The 12,614-nt window shown below is 39.6% G+C and overlaps 1 protein-coding gene and 1 long non-coding RNA gene across 7 annotated transcripts in view; one reads left to right on the top strand and one right to left on the bottom strand.

The window, feature by feature from the left end:
- Window positions 1-12,614, top strand: part of TLE4 (TLE family member 4, transcriptional corepressor) — a 132,279-nt gene that overhangs the window by 86,341 nt on the left and 33,324 nt on the right. The window lies entirely within an intron of this gene.
- On the bottom strand, window positions 1,782-10,139 carry LOC310745158. The gene is made up of 2 exons (XR_014539998.1): window positions 3,244-10,139; window positions 1,782-2,861 (listed from the first exon to the last, which is right to left on the bottom strand). It is a non-coding gene; the product is annotated as an uncharacterized lncRNA (long non-coding RNA).

Below are 12,614 nucleotides of genomic sequence, written 5' to 3'. Positions count from 1 at the left end.
TAGACATCTGGAATGACAGCATGCAAGGGTGCAACTCCTTTTGCACTGATTTATTAGACAGCGATAGCTATAAATAAATGTTTGTCTTGTACAGCCATCAAACTGCAAGTTGGATTGTGTCAGCATCTAGGGCTTGTTGCCAGCTTTGCAAGGTGAAATAGTTTGCTAATTTCCTTAATGTGATCCGTGATGCCCAGAGTAGCAGTTAGTTGCTTGTTCTATTGATCTGCCCTCTCTTAAGTGGCTCCTGGTTAAGAGAGGCTTTTTATGATTGTCTACTGTGTGACTTGAGATGGTTTTTATCAGCCAGAACGTGCCAGTTGCCAGCAGCTGGAGACTGTGTGCTTGTATGAAATAATTTATTCATGCAAGATAATGCTCCTTAACATTTAACAGGTAATGAACGTGACATAAATTTCCTCCTTGCTTTTAATTTTTCCCTTTCCTCTTCTAATGTGCAAACAGGCAGCTCTGGTGCTCTAAATAATAAGTAATTTTTGGCCATCTGTCAAAAGGAAATTTCAATACAAATTTAAATTAATGGTGCCTGAAATTTTTTATAGCTCCTCTAAAAGCCTCTAATGTGCAGAAAATTCTGAATCTGCTGGTAGTAATTAGTGTAGCATGTAATGAGGATGTGGGCAATGTTATGCAGCCCCAGTGTAACGTTTTGATATGGTAGCAAAAGTTTGATTTATACAAGGTTGTGGCTGGGTTTAATTGTGAGAGACGCTTTCGAGTGTTTTCTTGAAGATACAGATTATTAAGCAGGGCAGATTTTAGAATAGCTCATAAAATGTAAATTTAGGTGTTGCTGTAAGAATGAGATAATTAAGGTAGCCTACTCGCTGGTGTGAACAGGAAAGAAATATGTCCAATTGTATTTTTATTCCCATTTTTTTTTAAAAGATGTGACCACCATTCCGTAAAGGGTTCACAAAATGTAGAGGACTAGATCAATGCATAAAGGGGGACCCACAGGCCAGAAGTAAAGAGCATCAGTGAGAAAGGGGTACAGCATTTCTTTGCACGGATGTGTAAAAGAAAAATAATTTACACAGGTTCAGATCCCTTGAAATGATGAAGATGCAACTGCAGACCACAACAAATGAACTTAAATAGCCCTTGAGCAATCTGCTTTATGTTGCTCAGTGAAATTACATGTTTCTTTTAAAGTGCTAGCCAACCAAATGAGTAATAGTAATTTAGGCTGGAATCCTAAGCACACTGAACTAGGGTTGTAAGCCCATTGGACACAGCGAACAGGAGGTTGCCGCATGTCCTCTTTTTCATGAATATGTAAAATAAGAGCCGTCATAGCAATCCATAGTTAAAAGTAGAAGTCGGCAAATGTGTCCTCTTTTTTGCCCTTCAAAATATGGGAACCCTAATTCTGAATAAATATGCACAGAATTCACTGTTGGAACAGCCCCCTTCAGGCATATATCACTCAGACTCCAACTTTCTCAACTCAGCAACCCGGATCCATGCATTGTGTGTAGGCCTTGAAACCTATGTGTTTTTGAACCCCATGAATTATTACTTACAGAGAGCTAAGCATAATGATTTTGGTTTGTTTTTTCAAATGCAAAAACTAACGCATGGTTGGAAAGCAAAGAAGCTGTGTGGCCTTCGTTGGTCCCACTAGCCATGGAAAATCTTTATTTTTCCTTATTCTTTATACTTTTTAAAGTTTAGTGTAGATAATATGGTACCGCTCGCAACATTGTTGTTGATAGCAATGTTCAGTCTGCCACTTCTATACTGACATGCCACAAGTAGCGATTGTTTTGCTGGGCTTCCCAGACCTTTAATGTCACGAATAATAATATTTATACCCTGCTCACCTGGCTGGGTTTCCCCAGCTACTCTGGGGGCCTTCCAGCAGAATGTAAAAACATAATAAAATGCCAGACATTAAAAACGTCCCATTACGGGGCTGCCTTCAGATGTCTTCTAAAAGTTGTGTAGTTCTTTATCTCCTTGACATCTGATGGGAGGGCGTTCCACAGGGCCGAGGCTGTTTGAAATGCAGCAGCAGTGATACTCCTTCAGGTATGCTTGGGCCTAATGTTTGACGTGAAACACCAGAGATCATTCTCTGTACAGCTTAACGGTTAATTCTGTTAGCATTAAAGTCTACTAATAAAGAGGGGGATACGTGGAGATATTGCTTAACAGCTGGGCAGAATCGTATGATCTTTGCCGAAGTAACACATGCGCTGATTGGCTGTGTAGTTTTCAGTGACTTTTTCCTCTGTATGTTTGGTTGAATGTTTACAAACGATGTACAAGGCCTGAAGGAAGAAAGACAAAAGCTCTCTGTTTCTTTCTCCTCAAACTGTACACTGGTTCATCTTGCTCACTAAAGTGCTATCAGGATTTCTTTTCTCTTTCCTCAACTCTGTCTGCGTTATTTAAGTGACTTTGCTAACAATGTGTAGTTCTGAGTTGCATTTTCCAACATAGGGAATAGTTCTGTTGTTTTTGTTTTTTTAAATGATAGAAACCATTTGTAGTGGTGATGTTCAAAGTAAGAGAAGTAAGGAAGAATCTACCAGACTGAGAGGTGCAGGCAGTCTGTCTTTAGTTTCCTGTAATATTGACTTATTAAGGCAGTGAAAATGGGGAATTTTGCTTATAGATGCCTTTTGCTTGCTTACTGGCAAGTCTCATAGTGAGGTGGGAATACACCTCCTCTTAAGACTTCTCCCTGCGCTGTGGGTTGTGGTAGCTTTGTGGCGAGGGAATAAATTGTAGCAAATTCAGCAGTTTTAGTAAAGTGTCGGTGGACTTATTTGGCAATGTAATATTAAGTTGTAATAGAAAAAATACTTTTGAAAGCAGCATTTTTAAGGCCACTGTAGATACAAAAGAGGGACGCGGGTGGCGCTGTGGGTAAAACCTCAGTGCCTAGGACTTGCTGATCGTAAGGTCGGCGGTTCGAATCCCCGCGGCGGGTTGAGCTCCCGTCGTTCGGTCCCAGCTCCTGCCCACCTAGCAGTTTGAAAGCACCCCTAAGTGCAAGTAGATAAATAGGTACCGCTTTATAGCAGGAAGGTAAACGGCGTTTCCGTGTGCGGCACTGGTACTGGCTCGCCAGGTGCAGCTTCGTCACGCTGGCCACGTGACCCGGCAGTGTCTTTGGGCGGCGCCGGCTCACGGCCTCTTGAGCGAGATGAGCGCGCAGCCCTAGAGTCGGACATGACTGGCCCGTACGGGCAGGGGTACCTTTACCTTTACCTTTAGATACAAAAGAATAAGGAGAGACACCTGTAGCAGAGAACCTTGTTAGTTATTATGCAAACACTTGAAAGGTATATACATGTACACATTTTGTTCTTTGTTTATGTGTGTTGATTTTTTCAATTGCTATAGTCATTTATAGTCATACCTCCAGTTGCTTTAGGTTCATGTTGTGGATTTTCGGGTTGCGAACACTGCAAACGTGGAAGTGTATACTTACGGGTTTCGCCGCATGCACAGAAGCGTTCTGCGTGCTTCGCGCATGTGCAGGAGCGCTCTATTGCATCACGCACACACGCAGAAGCGGCACTCTACTTACGGACTTTCCGGGGTGCAAACGGCACCCTGGAACGGATTGCATCTGTAAGTAGAGGTACTGCTGTATAGCATTGTAGCACTTTTGTATTGAGAGGGGACCCAGATTGCTTTCATAAAAAAGCACAACACGTTGCTGAAGGAGATGTACATTGTATGCCACTCATTTTATCAGGATTTTTTAAAAAAATTATCAGCTCATGCCAGCCTCTGACTTACTGAATGTGTGAACAAGCCTTGAGACTGATGATTTATTACAAGGCCAGCACTTCACAACTCTTCCCTCTCCCCACTCTCTGGATCTGTAAACTCGGTTTGCATGGTGAGTTGGGAGTCACCCCATCTTCCTTGCTACCAAGACCTAGGCGGGACTGAGGCAGGGGTAATCTTCCGAATCTCAACAGCAGGACTTTGAAAGCAGCAACTACCTATTTCCACTCCAAGAGGCTGACATGAGTTTCGATTAGCTTTTCCAGGATAACGTTTATAAAGAGATGCAGTGTGAGTTTTCCTTTGTTTCACAAGGGTGTATTCCATGGAGACGCTTGGTATTTTATTTTATTTCCTCTTATTTTTTGTAGAAGGGAGGAAGGTCACCGCATTGTAGCATGACGAGAAAATTTTGTTGGTCTGGCAGTACAGCAATTTGTGCAGTATTAATTGATACCTGGCTTTGGACGTGTAAGCTGTGGGGAATGTAACAGGTGCTGTAATTCCAGAAAATGTGTTGCAATTGTGGAGCAGATGAATAAATATCTGTGGGGCAGAGCCAGTCCTCAGGTGGTGAAACATGAGTGGATTGATGATGTGATTGGGTGAGACAGGCTTGCTTGTTTGCAATCTCATCCAGTGACTGCTGAAGCAAAGCAAATATTAATTAGCAAGGCCCTGTTTGTTGTCTTGGTCTGTCTTAAGTGGCTGATTTTGCATTGTTCTTTATAATACCCTATATTGTTGTTGGGTCATGAACATTTTGCGACTATACATATACGTATTTAAATTGCATCATTAACCTGATATTCTGGTAAATGCCTTCAGATGGGGACTTCTCCCTGCCTAAACTCTTCTTAGATTTCTACGTTTTTCTCCCACACTCAGTGTTTCCTTTCTAATGAAGTCATCTTGTGCTTTTTAATTCAGCATAGAACAGTCATTTGAGAATAACAGCATGTATTCTTGTTGCAAAAATTAGATTTTCCATCTCTCAGTGTCCTGTGTGTGTGGATATAGATCTAGACATGTGTGTCCATATTTCAGTGCTAGAAGCAGTCTTATCTAGTATCTTCTCCCAGCTTTGCCTGCTGAAGAATTGCTTTATGCTTGTAAGGATAGCCCCTATAAAGACACTTCAGACAAAATCCTCTGATGCCTACTTTACTAAATCTCTGACTGATTAATGATTTAGGGAAACATGAATTTTCTTTCTCCAGATGTTCTAGTCTCCCAGAAGGCAAAAATCTTATGGACTTATTTATTTTTAACTATTTTTATACCGCCCAATAATAGGAAGTTATCTAGGTGGTTTACAAATAACATGATTAAATTCTAGGGTGATACACAACTAAGTGATACTCGGAGTAGACCCACTGAAAGCAGTGGACTTAAGTAGGTTGATGCCACCTTTAAAGTCCAAATATAAGATGAGGCAAAAACAACCCCCCCCAAGCAGAATAAAATCAAGGTAAAATCAGCAACATGGGTTATATGTTCCAATGTTTAATGAGTTACTGGAAACAAAATGTGGTGTTTCATGTAGAGTGAACCTGTGACTCACAGCTGGATGTTGGATGTAACAGAGATCTAGTCTGATCGACTCCCTGACATGCTAGCTTTCTATGGGCATAAAAATGTTTATTTTTGTATGGAGAAGCATTCGGTCATGTCAGCCCTTATCTGCATTTTGAAGTAATATGGGCCAGACATAAATTTACCAAATTAGTGAAAACTAGGTAATTTGTTGAGTGAAGTCCAAGTGGTGGTGGTGTTTGTAAAAATGGACAAGGTCTTGTCCAGTCCACTTATCCTGCAATTCAGTCTTATCAATCCCTAATACAGTTCAGAGAAAATGGAGAATAATAAATTACTGAATTATGTACTTTGAGATTTCCCAAGCTGTCATATAGTTTTACTATCACAATTAGCTTTTATATGATGGTATTAAGAAGTTCTGCACTTTATTCATAGTTAACAGAAATGGCTCAAAAATAGCAGACTTGTATTTAAATTTCAAATAAATTCTAGTATTATCGCAAGCGGAAATGGGTGCTAATCAAACATCACCAAAGCTGAACCTCAAAAAAAGCCTCACGGTCTTGCACGCTTTTTCTGGTAAATGCTTGAATTTAATTATAAATAGTTTTGTAATCTGTAATACATCTGTGCAGTCTGAAACCTACATACTGTATTTAAGGAACTCTATGATAACATATTTAAACAAAGGGCCTTATGCTACTAATCTATGCATGTATTTATCACAGTTGTATAACTGCATAACTAAGGAGTTCAAAATGACATATACAAGTTTATTTTTTTAATTTTATTTAAGAAAGCACAACTATCATGTGAGATAGGTTAGATGAGGTATTGTGACTTGCTCAAGCGAACCTGGCTTGCTTCGTGCCTGAATATATATTTAAACTGTCTTCCTGGTCCCTACTGCAACTATCACTCTACTCTTGTAAATGGTGCTGGAGTAGCTGAAAATAGGCTTGGTCATCCATCTTCCCAGTGAGTCTGGGAATTGTTAATATTCTAGGAAGAATGTAGGAAGCTACTTTCACTGAAACATACTAATTGGTCCATCTCAATACTAGCAGCTGCCTTGGAACACAACCCCTTCGTAAATGGGGAGTTGCTTGCACTGGCAGTGTTTCTTAGGGTGTTTCCCTGCACTGCCTGGAGATGTGTTCCATCACTAAACTCTGGTTGTTAATGCAACACTTCCATAGTCTATTCAGGAGATCTGTGTTGCAGAGATCAACTAAAGTACAGTACCAGTGCTTCCCAATTGATGATCTGCAGGGGTGGAGGGTAACCTACCCAGGGTGTCCATGGCACCATTCACATAACAAAAACCACCATAGAGATAACAAAATTCTGAAAGGTGGGGGGCCTATGACTTGGCTTTTGGAAAACGGGGGTCCGCAGTATTTAGCTAATTGCCAATTATGCTTCTATTCCTTGTGAAAATGGGCAGAACAAGAAGCTATGGCACTAGAGCAACAATTTTAGCTGCTTAAAATGTTTTGGAAAATATAAATGTTATAGTCCCCTAACACCCTGTAATGTTCTTCTGTGGCATTGGCTTCCAGATACATGGCTGCACAACACTTAACAGCAGTTCTTAAAATTGCCAGCGTCTTAAGACTTTTCAATATTTACCACTTCATTAAAGTAGATAATGAGTAGATGAATCTGTGTGTCTAAGAGAGAGGACTTGATAGCCTTCTGCATATTTCTAGTCCTAGGGCAAACACTATTCCAAAAATGTTTTTATGTTGCTGTCAAATTTCATACTGCAGATACCCCATACTATTAAGCTTTCAGAAAAGTTGGTGTGCGTGTGTGCTCACTGTAAATAAATGCCAAGTGTTTGTTAAGATAATGCCAGGTAGAACACTGACTTTGATTAATGTAAGAAGGTTTAATTTTAATATTGGTATTGTTTTGGAAAATTGATATATTAATCATAAATATGTTTATTAAAAAGAAAAGTAGTGGGAAATGGAAAAATCTGACAATAAATTTAGGCTACTTCATTTTCATACCTGATTCATTTAATTAGATAAAACAAATACATCTTGGATGACCCATTGCATATAGCAATGTTTGAAGTTCTGTTTTCTTAAGCTACATTTGGCCTTTTGAAGAACAAAATAAAATAGGAAATGCTAATGTTTTTTTCGGCCAACTAAGGGAAGAAAATAAAAATGTCACCATGGTAACAAAGCTGCTTTCTAGATGGCTTCCTAAGATATGCCTGAACTAGAAGCAGATGTCTGATTTGAGAATCTTGCCTCCTTCAATGTAAACAAATAACTTCTAGGCAGGTGTTAGAAATAATATGGAAATCCTATTAAGGGGCCCTGGGTTCCTGTCAGTCAGCAAGCCCCTGCCACAAAAGGGCTGGTTGTCTGAAGAAAAGAGACAGAGCAAATTCTCATTAGGCTTTAGCTTTCCCAGGAAATGATTGTCTCTGCATGTTATTTCTCCTGTGAATCTGAATGTAAGCCGTTACTTCTATTGATCTATTCTGCTCGCCCTCTCTTTTTCTCTGCCCCCCTCTTTTTCCTGGATTAACACTTGATATGTGCTGCTACTCTACGATTTGTGACATTTGTGATTTTAACCCTCAGCCCCTCAAAGAAGAAGGGAACAGACAAAACCTCTTTATCTTAAGCATGGGCTGGCCTGTTGAGCGTGAACAAACGCTGAGGTGTTGAACTCAAAGTGTGATGGAGGAAGAGTAGAAAGCTTCTGAATAAAAGCATTGAGCCAGGTTATTTGTCTGACTGTTGAGTAGATTTGTTCTTTAAGCCTCGGTTAAATGGTTCCGTGTCGCAGGAACCAAAATTTCCCCCCTCCTATAGGAAGGCAAAGGCTGAAGAAGCTTGGCGAAAAGTCGCCTTATTTTGGACTAATTATTACCTGGTTTAGATCAGAGGCATTCTTTTTCTCCTAGAGAATTAGGAGGCGAGTGCCCGGTGCTATATATAAAAATCCAACTGGTGGGGAAAGTATGTTGCTTCACGATTCTGTAAACATGCCGAGGAGGTTTTTGAAAAATAGCTTGCAGCCGAATTTTACCACAGGCCTATCTGAGGCTAACCTCAGGAAATGCATATCTCAGATCTGGAAGCTGAGCATCTTTCCCACCCTGTTGCTATCTGTGTGCGGTGGGGGTGCCATGGCTGTGCATAGCAATGTGCTTAATAATACTCTGAGGGTTAAATGTGGATAAACACAAAACAAGCCTCCTGAAAAGCCTTGCTATTATCATGCAGCATTTCTCGGACTATAGTCCCCGAGACACACTTCATAAAGCCAATAAAGCGCACACTGGTGGTCTCCTGTTGCCCTAGCAACGGGCCATAGGGCACAGTGTATGTGAAATGCATGAACATCTGTGAATTAATCTTTTTTAAGTTTGTTCTTTTCTTGGCACTGATTGGGCCACTCTGGCTTGCGCTTGTGACATTGCGTGAGGAGGGATAAGCTGAAGAGTTCCCCTGGGCCTTGCCCTAAGTGGTTGGCAGAATGGAAAGTGAAGTGAGATTTATCCAGGCAGTGCTTTCAGTAGTTGAGGGATTTAGTCTGACAGCCCTCTCGGTGGGACGTTATTAGCTTACTTTCTGCTGCATTGGGGAAATGAATAAAAAATTTTCTAGTAAATCTAGGCATTATTGGGTTTATTGGTCTGCCACGAAAGCATAATCTGAGGAGAAAATTGAAATAATCGCTTGTGTTTATACTGCAGTTTACTGGACCTTACCACTCCCCAGCCTGGCTCTTATTGGGTTAGGGAGAGAAGGAAAATGGTTTAGAGCAAATCCGGATGTAAACACGGAAGAGGGGTGATCCAGTTCTATAGCACCAGTATAATTTTCAGGCATCGTTGTTGTTTTTTTAATTTGGGAGCCAAAATAGTGGAGGTGGGTATAATTCTGGTGCTGCTGAAAATTGAAGTGTGACACTTAATTATTACAAAGCATACGAACATCAGCCCGCAGTTAGCTTCTCAGATGAGCCTGAGTGTTGATATGTAGTGCTTCTTTCCCTGGACCCCTTGGGCACACTACAGCGTAGATTTTGTGTTCAGCTCCTAATGTCAATACCAGATGCTCACTTGTAAACTGCTTGGCTTACCCTTGTTGTTTTCCACTGTGTCTCTGAGAGGACTGTAGGGGGAACACTGTGTACGTCATATAATCAGTTAATGCTGCGTGCAGTCAGTATCTTAATGAAGTGAAATACTGCTTTAATCTGCTAATTGCATTAAGAGGGCAACAGATTGCTCCATATTTCTACTTCTTTTTGAGCTATGAGCTTATCAAAGAATACTGAGGTGCTTTTAAGTGAAGCATATTATATCCAGTCAGCCCAGAACCATTTGTTTTCAAATACTGGCTGATTGAAGCCGTACCTCCTGGCTTTTCTGTATCTCTTGAGAGGTTAGCAGCATATTTGCACAAATATTCTTTTTATTTGCTTAATAAATGGAGGGGGAGGGATTGCAGCTACGCTAGGATTTGTGCCCATGCAGTGAATTTGCAGGCAAATTTACTTAGACGTCCGTCGCATTGTGTTCCATGGGGTTTGCTTCCTATGAAGTCTAGTTAGGATTTCAGGCATTGTTAGTTTTCACGTCTGAAAACTAAAGTTCAAAGGCTACAGGGGCTACATTTAAGGAATAAATATTTGGGGACAAATTTTGGGGGACAAATTTGGCTGATCCCTAACTCTAAGGCAGGCATGTCCAAAGTCTGTTTCAATTCGGTTTAATTTCCTGGGGTAAAAAACTTCAATCCTTAAAAAAAGCTCAACAAACTTTGGGGCAAAATCCTAAAGAAAAAAAGAAAGCTGAACAACTCCAATAATAAAAAAACGGTCAACAACTTTGGTCACTTCATCAAATCTGGCCCTCTTTGAAAAAAGTTTGGACACCACTGCCTAAGGTAATATAAGTCACTTATAGTAGATGGAGGAAACAACCCCATATTGTAGACCAGGGAGTGATTCTGCCATGGTGATGCAGGGTGCAATTACATTGTGCACAGAGGAAGAGGAGTTAACAAACACAAGTTGGTAGTTGCAGCTTCTGATTCAGCTGCCCCCACAGTTTAAACCATGGAGACAGGTGATTGGTGTGTCTTATTTAGGAGGGCTTTGGGCATAATGCTTTGAAGCTCCTACACTGATTTGTATCTTAACCCTCTGCATGGAATTGTTTTTATAATTACTGGAGAATGTGTTTTATTATTATTAGTTATAGTTTTATTTGTTTTTAACCTAAAATTAGCCACCTTAAGATTTTCAAAAGAAATCCGAAATGGAAATGTTTCACGTAAATGGAACTAGGACAATAATTTATCGCTTCAGATAAGATGTTAACTGGGTAGGATCTCGGCTATTAAAATTAATATCCTTCCAAAAATGTTATTCTTATTTCAAAATATCCCAATAATTAACACTTGATGCTTCAAACAGTGGCAGAAAAATATATCAAGGTTTATCTGGCAAGGAAGGAAGCCCAGAATAAAACATAAAGTCATGACTGGTATAAAAGAAAAAGGCAACACTCTACCGGACTTCCAAATCTACTTTGAGGCATCACGTTTATGGTGGATAAGAGACTGGATATTGTTAGAAAATATCAGAGTGTTGAATTTGGAAGGGCATAATGTACAATTTGGGGGGCATGTCTGCCTATGGTATGCGAAGGCAAAAAATTATAAAACCTTTACAAACCATGTCAACAGAAAAAAATTATACAGAATATGGAAAAGTACAAAAATCTATTAAAAAAGAAAACATCAATGTGAAGCCACTGCAAGGAAAAGAACCAATATGGATTAAAAATGGTTAACATATAAAGAAACCCTAGATCTCACAGGACAGGAACCAAGGTGGGAAAATCTTGAGGAATTAAAAAATATATTAACGGATTGGTTACAGATACATCAGATTAACGAACTGTGTACAATAGATTAAAAATCGGATTTGCAGAACAAAAATCTCAGTTTACAAGAGATTTATTAGATACAAAAGTTAAAGTATTATCAAAAATGTACAAACTTCTTCTAGAGTGGTAAACAAAAGTGGAATTTGTGAAATCAAGTATGATTAAGTGGGCACAGGATGTGGGTCATAATATTAGTTATGAGCTATGGGAGAATTTATGGGCAGTAAATATGAATTTTACAGTGTGATACGCATTAAAAGAAAATATGATGAAAATGACCCATAGATTGTACTTAGCACCTGCCAAACTAGCAAAAATGTTTAAAAAAGAAAAAGGCAAATGTTGGAAATGCAGTGAAGTAGAGGGATCTTTTTTTCCACATGTGGTGATCCTGTAAAGTAATCAGGGAATTCTGGAAAGTAATTTACAATGAATTAAAAAATATATTCAAAAAAAACCTTCCCAAAAAAGCCCGAGACATGGGATATAAACTTTTGCTATATATTCTGCTTCAAAACTTTTAACCACAAGTGAATAACACTTAAATAATATATTAAAATTATCTAGGTCTATTCCACAAGCAGTAAGCTGATTGGTAAATAGTGTGATTTTTCTGTGCCTAAATGAGTACCACACCTTTTTACCACTTAGTCACCATCTTGTTGAATATTTATTCAAGATGTTAAATCTGTCCCCTACAGACTTTGGCTATGTAAAACTATTAAAGACCACCATTTGAATGTTTGTAGAGCCTTCAAGGGGTTAAGATAGCTTCCAGAAGATCTGAGGTTCTGCCCCCCCTTAACAAAAGCCTGCCTCCCTAACAAAAATCCTGGCCAATGTGCCCACCCCCACCATCATACGGTAGAAAGGTAGCTGTTTAAATGCTTTGTTTGTAAAAAGAACATGTTTTCTTTATAATTTTTATAATTTATACAAAATACAATTACATAAACTGATAGGAACATAATGGAATATTGTTGAAGCTGAAAAACACAGAATCATGGATCTGGAAGGGACCCGAGGGCCATCTTTCTAGTGCAACCCCTGCAATGTAGGAAATTCAGCTAAAGCATCCATGACAGACGGCCATCCAACCTCGGCTTAGAAACCTCCAAGGAAGGAGAGTCCAGAACCTCCTGAGGGAGATCCATCTTCCATGTATTATAAAAAGTAAACAACACTTATTTGACCCCAGTTATTTGACGCAGAGGGGAAAACCTACACATATAGTCCAAAAGGCACACAGGGAGTTCAGTATTTATGGGAGAATTTTTAAAAGCAAGTGGTCCTCACTGACCTGGTGCAAAAAGATCTTGTCATTTGGAGGGGCCCTGGCTGCCTAGATAAAACACTATTGGCCTCCACCCTA

Source organism: Podarcis filfolensis (genome assembly GCF_964270895.1).
Source record: "Podarcis filfolensis genome assembly, chromosome: 11".
In the NCBI taxonomy this organism is placed as follows: domain Eukaryota; kingdom Metazoa; phylum Chordata; class Lepidosauria; order Squamata; family Lacertidae; genus Podarcis; species Podarcis filfolensis.
Note: the sequence above shows the minus strand (reverse complement) of the source record. Positions and strands in the feature narration are given on the sequence as shown.